The following is an 11,630-nucleotide window of genomic DNA, read 5'->3' on the forward strand; positions in this document are numbered from 1 at the left end:
TCCACTGGGTTTTTCCCACCCACTGCAGAGCTTTTAAAAATCTGTTTAACAACCAGTTACTTAGAAAGCCATTGGTTGTAATGGAAAGTGAATGGGAAGATGGTGGTTGTAGCTGACATTTCTCTTTTTACAAGTATTATTATTATCCTGGTTTTATAGGTGAGGAAATGGAGGCTGTGAGAGATTCTGTTGCCCACGGTCACAGAGCTAGAATGGACAAGCTGAGACCTGGACCTGAACCATTCGATGCCAAGTCTCATGTTCTTCTGACTGTGCAACACTCCTCCTTTGTGAAACTTGGGTTCTATGCCTGTTCCATCTTTATCTAGATGTGTGACCTAGAACAATTTGCATAACCAGTTTAGGCCTTAGTTTATCTGTAAAATGAGGATGATACATTCGCATTGCTTCACTTACAAGGCTGTTATACAGAAAGTATTTCAAAAACCTTAAGTTGTTCTAGAAGCTTCAATTATTATTGTTATTTAGTTATATGACCTTGGGTAAGTGTCTTCCTACCACTGAGCCTTGATTTCTTCCTTTTTTTTTTTTTTTGGCGAGGCAGTCTGGGTTAAGTGACTGGCCTGAGGTCACACAGCTAGTGAGTATCATGTTTCTGAGGTCAAATTTGAACTCAGATCCTCCTGAATCCAGGGCCAATGTTCTATCCACTGCACCACCTAGCTGTCCATGCTTCTTCGTCTTTAAGATAAGGGAATTGAACTAAATATTCTCTAAGGACTCATTGAACTCTGAAATCTCATGAGTTCATACTATGTACTTTCCAATATGTTACCTCACAACTATGGCAATATTAGTAATAACTTACATTTCTTTGACAATTTGAGATTTACAAAATGTTTTCCTTAAAACAGTCCTGGAGAGCTTTTCCGCCAGTTCCGCCATATTTGAGTCGCCAAAATGACAAACACAAAAGGAAGAAGGAGAGGGACTCAATACATGTTTTCTAGGCTCTTTCAAAAACATGGTGTTGTCGCTCTGGCTACATATATGCGAATATACAAGAAAGGTGATATTGTAGATATCAAGGGTATGGGCACAGTTCAGCAAGGAATGCCCCACAAATGTTACCATGGCAATACTGGACGGGTCTATAGTGTTACTCAACATGCTGTAGGCATTGTTGTAAACAAACAGATTAAGGGCAAGATTCTAGCCAAGACAATTAATGTTCATATTGAACATATTAAGCATTCCAAGAGCAGAGATAGCTTCCTGAAGTGGGTAAAAGAAAGTGATCAGAAGAAGAAGGAAGCCAAAGAAAAAGGCACTTGGGTTCAACTGAAGCGCCAGCCTGCTCCACCCAGAGAAGCACACTTTGTGAGAACCAATGGCCAGGAACCTGAGCTGTTGGAACCGATCCCCTACGAATTCATGGCATAAATGGCTGTAAAATAAAAACAATAAAAAAATCCTTGGGTTAAAAAAAGAAAAAACAAAACAGTCCTGTAGAGTCAGCAGTGCATGCACGATCATCCCTGTTTTATAGCTAAAGAAGCTGAGGCTCTCATGAACTGAAGTTTATAGATGGTTGATCTCCCAGCCAGAAGGTGTGGAAATGAAGAGTTGGACCCCATATGTTCTGGCCCTGAGTCCAGTGCCCCCCACCCCCTTACCCTACAATGCACTGGCAAGCATGATGATGGTGCTCCATGTAAATACTTAAGGTGTCCATGACTTCCTCTGGGAGGACCCCCTCACAAATGTAGATTGCAACCCCTCTTATTGCCTTAGTAGACAATTTCATGAATTGCCATGCTGAGAAAATCCATCATCTATTTACAATGCAAGTGGTAAACTAGGGAACTATTTCATGTAGGGCAAAAGAAGTTGAGGATTGGAGTGTGGTGAAGTGGCTGTGCAGAGAACAGTCCATCTAGGGCAGAGTCGCCCAGGCCCAGGGCCAGTTGTGCCGTGCTCTACCTAAAGCTGCCATGAAAAAAGGCACAGCAACAATGGTCCCTGAAAAGAGGAAGCATCCTAGGATCAGTCAGTCAGTCATCAGCCGACATTGATTAAGCCCCGACTCTGTGCCAAGTGCTAAGTCCTGGGGATACAAGGAAAAGCAAAAACATAGTCCCACTCTCTCGGATCTCCCATTCTAATGGAGAAGCCAACATGAGAATGACCATAGATGTACAAGAGTGGAAGAGGATGGTAACCTTAGACTAGACCATCCATAGATCACAGACCTAGCACTGGAAGGACCAAATTGTCTGCCCTTCTATTTTTAGGGATGAGTAAACTGAAGCCCCGGAAGGAGAAGTGATTTGTGCAAGGTCCCACAGGTGTCAGAAGAAGGATTTGAACCAGTGCCCTTTCCCCCGTATTATTAAGTCTGCTCTACCCCATGGCAACACTTTGGATCCAAATCCGTTTCAGCCCATGCTAGATATCATCCTGTCTTCTGGCCAGCCCTAATGATGACATTTAGCTAGACTGGACCTTGAACAACAGAAACACGGTCTATTTTCCAGACCTGTATTAGAAGCCTGTCCACCTTGGAAGGACTGGTCAGAACCTACTTGGGCTCTGCTGGCACAGCCATGGAGAACACAGGGTTACTGCCATAGCCCTGGAGGAGAAGTCAGCAGCCAAAACACAAATCTGTCAGAAATTAAATAATACTGTGGCCGATTTAAATCACAGTTCAAGAAAACAATAGAAGAGATATCTCAGGGCTCTGCATGATCAGTTACCAAATGGAAGATACAGACAATGAATCTCCTGGGAGTGTCTGCTATTTGAGACTTGGAGAATATTCATTTTGAGTCTCAGTTGGAATAAAGATAAGAGCCAAGCCTGCAATGTGGTTTATTCTTATTATTTGTATTGATGCCCACAGAGGGGCTGGACTTTTATAGTCAGGGAACTTTGGGTTCAAATCTCAACTCAGACACAGGTTATGGGAAGGAAGTCACTTGACTTCTCTCAAAACCTCAGTTTACTCATTTACAAAATGAAGATAATCCTAGCACTCACCTCCTAGGGCTATTATAAGGACCAAATGAGATAATTTACATAAAGTGTTTTGCAAACCTTAAAGTGTTCATAAGAATGTCAGCTGTTAATACAAGACTATGGATGCCATGAGAGCAGGGATTCCATCTTGGCTAAAACTTGTACCTTCTCCAGAGCCTCGTACAGCGCTCAGCATACCACATATGCTTAATAAATGTTCACGGGCTGAATTAACGAGTGAGCATGTGTTCTATGAAGAAGGTAGTCAGCAAACCCTTATTAAATGCCCGCTGGATGCCAGGCACTGTGCTAGGTACTGGGGATACAAAAACAAAAGATAAACACTCCTTGCCCTCAAGGAGTTTATATTCTAACAGGGGAAACAAGGTGTTTATATATTTGTTGTTGTTCAATCATGTCCAACTCTTCATGACCTCGTGGACCACAGCACACCCATACTGTCCATGGGGTTTTATTGGCAAAGATACCAGAGTGGTTTGGCATTTCTTTCTCCAATAGATTAAGGCAAAAAGAGGTTAAGTGACTTGCCCGGGGTCACACAGCTACTAAGTATCTGAGGCTAGATTTGAACTCAGGTCTTCCTAACTCCAGGCCTAGCAATCTATCCACAGAGCCACCCAGCTGCCTATACTTGCATATCTGCAAATATATGTAAAGGTATATGCAAATTAGGTATAAGGTAGGTGGGTTGGGGGAGATGTTAAAGGCTGAATGTAAAAGATAGTGCTTGAGCTAATCCTTAAAGGAAGCTAGGGATTCTGAGAGTTAAAGGTAAGGAGAGAGGGCATTCCCAGCATGGAGCACAGCCTGTACAGTCATGGAGACAGGAAATGAAGCATCATGTGTGAGGAGCAGTAAAGGCCAGTTTATCTGGATTGTACTGGGTATGAAGGGATGTGAGGTGTAAGAAGGCTGAAAAGGTTATCAAGGGATTTAAATGGCAAACAGGAGGGTCTATATTTGATCCTAGAAGTCATAAAGAACCAGTAGAGTTTATTGAGTAGGGAAGTGACATGGTTAGACCTGCCCTTTAGGAAATGGCTGGTATGCGGGGTTGGCATGGGGGGAATCATGAGGCAGGGAGAGCAATTAGGGTATCTTCACGAAGAGGTTGGACAACCATTTGTCAGGTATTTTACAGTGTGGATTCCTTTTTGGGATGGGCTGGACTAGAGCTGGCATCCCTTCCAACTCTGAAATTCTGTGATTCATTAGAGAGATTGAAGATAAAGAAGAGAGAAGGGATTATTGTGAAGGCAATTTTCTAAAGAAAATGGCAGGGGAGGGGAACCATTGTTATGTAGAGAGCAGTGACCTTGGCCACCCTTGGCCACTTCTTCATCAGAGACTGGAGCAGAGGACTGCTGTGGCATCCAAGCAACCATAAATCAAAGAGATTGATGTTGCCTCCGGGAAGAGAGCTTCACATGAGTGACTTTGACAAGTTCACTTTCAATGCCATAATCAAGATTACAGCAGACAAGAAACAGGGAGAGCTAACAGATACTCAGGAACAAACATCTCTATGGGGTGCAAGAGTGGGCATTATCGGGCTACAACCTGACAGGGGTAAATGTAAAGTTGCAAATAAGGTTCACATATCAACTGCATAAATACAGAACAGGGAAGGTATGACTAGACAACAATTCGTGTGAAAAGGGCCTTGGGTTTTAGTGGACTGCACGTTCCATATGAGCCAGCAATGTGACATGGTGCTTTAAAAAACAAAGCAAAACACTAAAGCTCTTTTTGTGATGGCAAAGAACTGGAAATTGAAGGGATGTCCATCAATCGGGGAATGGCTGAACGAGTTGCGGTATATGATTGTGAGCAGGAAACGCTCAGAAAACCTGGGAAGACTTATGTGAACTGATGGAAAGTGAAGTGAACAGAACAACAGGAATATTGGACGCAGTGACAACAATATTGTACAATGATCAACTGTGAATGACTTAGCTCTTCTCAGTAATACCATGATCCAAGGCAATTCCAAAGGATCCATGATGAAAAATGCTATCCTCCTCCAGGCAAAGAACTGATGGAGGCTGAATGCAGATCAAAGCATACTATGTTTTTGCTTTCTTTATTTTCCTTGGGTTTTTTTTTGGGGGGGGGTGTCTGCCTTTTCTTTTGCAATATGGCTAATATGGACATGTGTTTTGCATGACTGCATTTGTATAATCTATATTAAATTACCTTCTCAACGAGGGGAGAGAGAAAATTTGGAAGTCAAAATTTTTTTTTAAAATAATTTTTAAAAGTATTTTTACATGTAACTGGAAAAAAATAGAGTGCTGGACTTGGCACCAGAAAGATCTGAGTTCAAACTTTGCCTTAGATATTAGGTGTATTGGTAAGTCACTTACCCTCTATCTGCCTTAGTTTCTTCATCTGTAAAATGAGGATTATAATAGCATTTACCATCTAGGGTTGTTGTGAGGATAAAATGAGATATTTGTAAAGCGCTTTGCAAACGTTAAAGGGTGATATAAATGCTACCTAATATTATTATTCTGTGTGACTGCAGAGAGCAGAATTAGTACCTGTGGGGGAAAGCCAAGAGAGAAAGATTTCGACTCAGCCTGAGGACAAACTTTCTAACTGTGTTCAGCATCCAGCAATAGAACATTGGTAGATGGTGAGCTTCCTGTAAGTAAAAGTGTTCGAGCAGTAGCTAGGTAGCCACCTGTTAAGGGCATTTTAGAGGAGATTCTAGCACGAGGTGGGAGGTTGGTTTAAATCAATCACTAAACATTAAGTGGCTACTATGTGTCAGGCACTGTGCTAAGTACTGGAGATACAAGAAGAGGCAAAAGACAATCCCTGCCCTCAAGGAGTTTATAATCTAATGGGACAGACAACATGCAAAAAATATATGCAAAGCAAGCTATAGACAGGATAAATAGGAAATAATTAAAAGAAGGAAGAAACTGGAATTAAGAGGGGTTGGGAAATGCTTCCTAGAGAAGGTGGGATTTTAGTTGGGACTTACAGGAAGCCAGGGAGGTCAGTAGTGGGAGTAGAGGAGGGAGACCCTTCTAGGCATGGGGGACAGCCAGAGAAAATACCCAGAGCAAAGAGATGGAGGGTCTTATTTGTGGAAGAGGCAGGAGGCCAGGGTCACTGGATCAAAGAGTGTGGTTTGGGGAGTAAGGTGTAAGAAGACTGGAAAGGGGGCAGCTAGGTGTCAAAGTGGATAGAGCACCGGCCCCGGAGTCAGGAGGACCTGAGTTCAAATGCGGCCTCAGACACACAACACTAGTTGTGTGACCCTGGGCAAGTCACTTAACCCCAAAAGCCTCATTTAAAAAAAAAAAGAAGAAGACTGGAAAGGTAGGAGGGGCGAGGTTGTAAATGGCTCTGAATACCAAACAGAGCATCTTGTGTTTGATCCTGGAGGCACTAGGGAGCCACTGGAGTTTGCTGAGAAGGGGAGTGTCATGGTCAGACCTGAACTTTAGGAAAATCACTTTGGGGGCTGAATGGAGAATAAATTAGAGTTGGAAGAGGCTCAAGGCAGACAGACCTTCCTCCACCCCTTCTCCAGCAGGCTAGAGAAATGATGCAAGAGGGGCAGCTAGGTGGCATAGTGGATAGAGCACCGGCCCTGAAGTCTGGAAGACCTGAGCTCAAATCTGTCCTCAGACCAAACACTTGACACTTACTAGCTGTGTGACCCTGGGCAAGTCACTTAATCCCAATTGCCTGGAAAAAAAAATAGAAATGATGCAAGAGTGAAGGGATGAGGGTCTATACCAAAAGGGTAGCAGAGTCAGAGGAGAGATGGGGGCGCATTCAGGAGATAGAGCAAAGATAAAATTGACAGGCCTTGGCAACAACATGAATACAAGAGGTGAGAGATGGTGAAGAATCCAGGATGATTCCTAGGTTGTGAGCCTGAGGAACTGGGAGGATGGCATTGCCTATTCCTCTGTGGGATGGCTACAGTTGTTGGGAAATTCTTCTGTTCAATTCAACAAACACTGAAGCGTTGTTGTCATTGAATTGTTTTTCAGTCTTGTCTGACTCTCTGTAACCCCATTTGGGGTTTTCTTGACAAAGATACTGGAGTGGTTTGTCATTTCCTTCTCCAGCTTATTTTACAGCTGAGGAAACTGAGGCAAACAAGGTCAAATGACTTGCCCAGGGTCACACAGCTAGTAAGTATCTGAGGCTGGATTTGAACTCAGGTCCTCCTGACTCCAGACCTGGTGCTTTCCAGGTCTAAATCTATGATCCTGTGGTGGAACAGGATTTGAATCTGGATGTTCCTGGTTCTAAAGTCTGTGCTCCATTGACTGTACCTCTCAGGTACCATGCTGGGAAAAAAAAAGATGAAAATCAGACTGTGCCCTCAAAGAGATGACATCCTAGTGAACCTGAAATCTGCATAATTGGACCAGCTTCCAGGCAACACCCCTTCTGAATGAAGTGGACTCTTCTGGGCCCTGTTCCCCACCTTGACCCCTTTGCCAAGTGACAGCTGAGCACCAGGTTGACATGCAAGCTGATCCCTTAGCCTGATATAAGACGACATTTCCAACATAGGACTTTTTTTTGGTGCTAAGGAAAAGCCACAATGCACAGATGGTATTTTTCATTACCCACAATGTTCGGATGTTTCACTATGGTGGCACCCAGACCTGGGTTGTTCATCCAAATTCTCTGTAAGTGCAGAATGCCATTTGTTCTACTCTGGCTCTGTTTGCAGGCAGGAATGAGCTCCATATGATCTTGGGATATGGGAGAAAGAAGGACCCCAACCTCCCTCCTAGAGATGAAGACACTGAGTCCCAGGGCTGAAGTGCTTCCCTCTTACAGTAGTTTAGATGGTTGGGATATTAAATAGACCTCTCCCTGTTCTTCCTCTGCCACACACGCAGCCACCAGAGGCTACAAAGCCAGTTCACTTCAAAGTGATTGTGAGTGAGATATGAGCAGGAGAGTAAGGTTCTTTAGGGTTGAAAGAGGCAGTTACAGGGCTTCCTTTGCTGCCTTACCCATTGTGGTTATAATAGGACAGAGTCACAGATCCTTGGAGTTGGAAGAGACTTTCAAATATAGAATGTCAGAGCTGGAAGAGACCTCAGAATATAGAGTGTCAGAGCTGGGAGAGCCCTTAGATCAGAGAATGTCAGCTGGGAGAAGTTCCTCCCTCCTTCTCCTCTGCCTTTTCTTTCTTCCTTCCTTTTTCCCCGCTCTTCCATTTCTTCCTCCCTCTCTCCTTTCCTTCCTTCCTTCCTTCCTTCCGTCCTCCCTTCCGTCCTTCCTTCCTCCCTTCCTTTCTTCCTTCCTTCCTCCCTTCCTTTCTTCCTTCCTTCCTTCCTTTCTTCCTTCCTTCCTTCCTTCCTTCCTTCCTTCCTTCCTTCCTTCCTTCCTTCCTTCCTTCCTTCCTTCCTTCCTCCATCCCTCCCTTCCTTCCTCCCTCTCTCCTAATAAAAATACAAAGGCAAAAGTAAGGTATCTGCCATTAAGGAGTTTATATTCTGGCAGGGGAGGTGGGGTGGAAACCACATACATAGAATATAAATTCCTTGACAGTGTGGAGTGTTACTTCATTTTATCCTTTGTTTTTGTATTCTTGGAACGTAGCACAGTGTCAGGCACATAGTTGACTCTTAATAAATATTTATTGGTTGATGCAATGAAAATTAAATACATAATATATCCAAAGTAATATCCCGGGGTAGAGGGAGGAGGGGAGAGCATTAACAATTGGGGGAGATTAGCACAGGCTTCCTGTAAGAGGTGTTGGCCCTTGAGATGAGTCTAAAGGAAGCTAAGGACTGGCCGTCACAGAGGTGAGGAGGGAGTGATTTCGGGCATGGCGGACAGTTCATGCAAAGGTATATGGATGAGAAATGGAATATCAGGGCCAATAAGCCTAGACAGGTAATTGTGAAGGATTTTTTTTTCTTTTTGGTGAGGTAGTCGGGGTTAAGTGACTTGCCCAGAGTCACACAGCTAGTGTCATGTGTCTGAGACTGGATTTGAACTCATGTCCTCCTGACTCCAAGGTCAGAGCTCTATCCACTGTGCCACCTAGCTGCCCCATGAAGGATTTTAAGAGCCATATGGAGCAGTTTATATTTAATGCTTTAGGCAGTCAGGAGTCCGTCTTCTTCTTGAGGAGAGGAGTGACCTCATCTTACCTGTGCTTTAGGAATCTCCATGTGGCAGCTGGCGGGGAATGATCTAGAGGGGAAAGAGGCTGGGAGCAATCAGCAGGCTTTGGGCGCAGTCCAGGTGAGAGGTGATGAGGGCCTGAGTGGAAAGGCCAGGTGGCAGGTGTCTTGTGTGGGTAGACTAGACAAAACTGAGGAAGTGATTGCGTGTGGAGAGATGAGGGAGAGGACTCCAAGGATGTGAACCTCGGTGCCCCGAAGGAGGTGGGAAAAACAAGGAGAGGGAATTGTTTGGGTGGGGGTGGAGGGGAGAGATAATGAGTTCTCTTTTGGGCATAGTGAGTTTGAAATGCTAGTGAGTTCTGGGCTTTGAGTTAGGAAGACCTAGGCTCATTTCTCACCTCTGACACTCAGAACTGTGTAACACAGCACAAATTACACCCTCTCTGAGTCTGTTTCTTCTTCTGCAAAATGAGAGGGTTGGACCAAAGAGTTTCTAAAGTCCCTTCTGGGGCTGATTCTATGATTCTCTAATCCGGCTGGATCTGGCTGATGCACTGTTGGTGATACTCAGGAGAGAAAAAAAAGTCTGGATATAAAGACCTGGGAGCTTTCTGCATAAAGATGAGAATGGATCCCCAGGAGCTGTGCAGATATAGGGGACACCTCCACATGAGGGGTGGGGCGATGGCGATAATCCAGCCAATGAGAATGAAGAGTAGTCAGGCAGTAGGAAGCTGGAAAAGGAGCAGCAACAGGGGTCCCAGGAGAGGCATGGGTGCTCAGCAGACTCAGTAAAGGGGGAAGGGTAACAAGGATGAGGCTTGAGGAAAGACGAGTGAATTCAACAAATAAGTGATCATTAACTGACTTGGGGGACAGCAGTTTACATTGCCTGATAATGTTATAAACCAGATTACAAGGGGCTAAGAAAGGAGTGAGAACAACTCTATAGGAGTTTGGCTTTGAAAGGAATAAAAATCATATGGGTGATAGCTGGAGGGGATGGAAGGATCAAGTGAAGGTTTTTTAAGGATGGGGCTTGGGGGCGGGGACTGGGCCTAGATTATGATGAGTGTTACGGGGTCCCCTAAACTTGTCTTTTTGAATTGCCATATTTTCCAATTGTTATGCACATCTCATGGATTTGTGATGGTGTTTTTGGTTAACGTAAGTCAGGGCTAGATGGCATCCTAGAACACAGAACACAGAAGCCATATTTTGGTGAGAGGGGACGAGTGTCTGAAGCAGGGCAGTGACTGAGTAGAGAGGCCAGATGGGAAATGTCTTGTGTGGGTAGGCTAGACAAAAGTTAGCAATAGATCGGGTGTGGAGGGAGAGGGAGAGAAGCTTAGACCAGACTAGATCTCTTAGACTGGCTATGTTAACAGCATAACCGAAAAGGACCTTGGAGAAGGGAAAGCTGAGGACCAGAGAAGGCCACTGATTTACCCAAGCCCTTTACAAATGGAATCAGGACAAGAACCTGATTTCAGCAGAATGTCACAAGGAGATCAGGGAAAGCAAACATGGAGGGCAAATTTACAGTGATCCTCACCCAAAAGCCATGCTGTCAAGAATTAAAAATACTACTTGTAAACAAATTAAAACTAGAGGCTTCTGTGAACCGTGGGCCTCCCTCAATGCAATCACACATCTCTATAACCTCTGCCCACGGACCAGATTTCATCAAAACCCATTAAAAAGTGATGAGAGGCTCTGCCCAGTAGAAGCTTTGCTTGGAGATAGTGGCTGGCATTTTCCAATGCATACAACATAGCATCTATAGACTTTGTCATGTTTAATCTGCCCACATCAACCCTGTGAGAGAGGTAGGACAGACTGTCCCCTTATTTTACAGAAGAGGAAAACTGGAACCCAGAAGGGACAGGTCTCCTTAGCCCACAGTGACCTCACCGAGGGATTCTGGACAGGCCTTCCCTATGGAAAGGACCTAGTCCAACCCCTGAAGTACCTTGTCTAAGATGACACAGGCAGTAAATGGCAGTCAGAATTTGAATCCAGATCCTGTAGACCCAAGTCCATTATTTTTGCAGTGTGCCATAAATCTATAAATCTTCCTTATGGGTCCCTCCTGCAGCCGTTTTCCCCAAAGCATTTTGCTTGTCAGGGAAAAAAAGAATGGTATGAATAATCTGCAAGGAGAAAAAAAGTCACTGCAGTGCTGGGAGAGCAGAAAAAACAGAAATGAGTTTGAAGGGACGTGGGGGTAGGGGGCCCAGTTACAACCCACTTGGGAACCCTCCTCTTTATTGGACCAAAGTCCTAATAAATTACTTCTAACCTAATAGCTGGAGCTCCTATGTGTGTAGCCCTTTGGGGTTTGCAATGTTTTTCTATACATCATCTCATCTGCGATATGGGAGGCAGGCACCCTGATCCTTGCTCATGGGGGCTCAGAAAAGGTAAGTGACTTGCCCACAGTCACACAGATAAAAAGTGGCCTCCGCAGGGCTTTCCTAGTTCTGTTTCTGAACCCAT

The 11,630-nt window shown here is 44.4% G+C and overlaps 1 pseudogene; it reads left to right on the plus strand.

Moving 5' to 3' along the window:
- Positions 1-902: 902 nt before the first annotated feature.
- Positions 903-3,508, plus strand: LOC144457102 (large ribosomal subunit protein eL21 pseudogene; annotated as a pseudogene).
- Positions 3,509-11,630: the final 8,122 nt, after the last annotated feature.

This window comes from Phascolarctos cinereus, unplaced genomic scaffold (genome assembly GCF_003287225.1).
Source record: "Phascolarctos cinereus isolate Bilbo 61053 unplaced genomic scaffold, phaCin_HiC Scaffold_4;HRSCAF=312, whole genome shotgun sequence".
NCBI lineage: Eukaryota > Metazoa > Chordata > Mammalia > Diprotodontia > Phascolarctidae > Phascolarctos > Phascolarctos cinereus.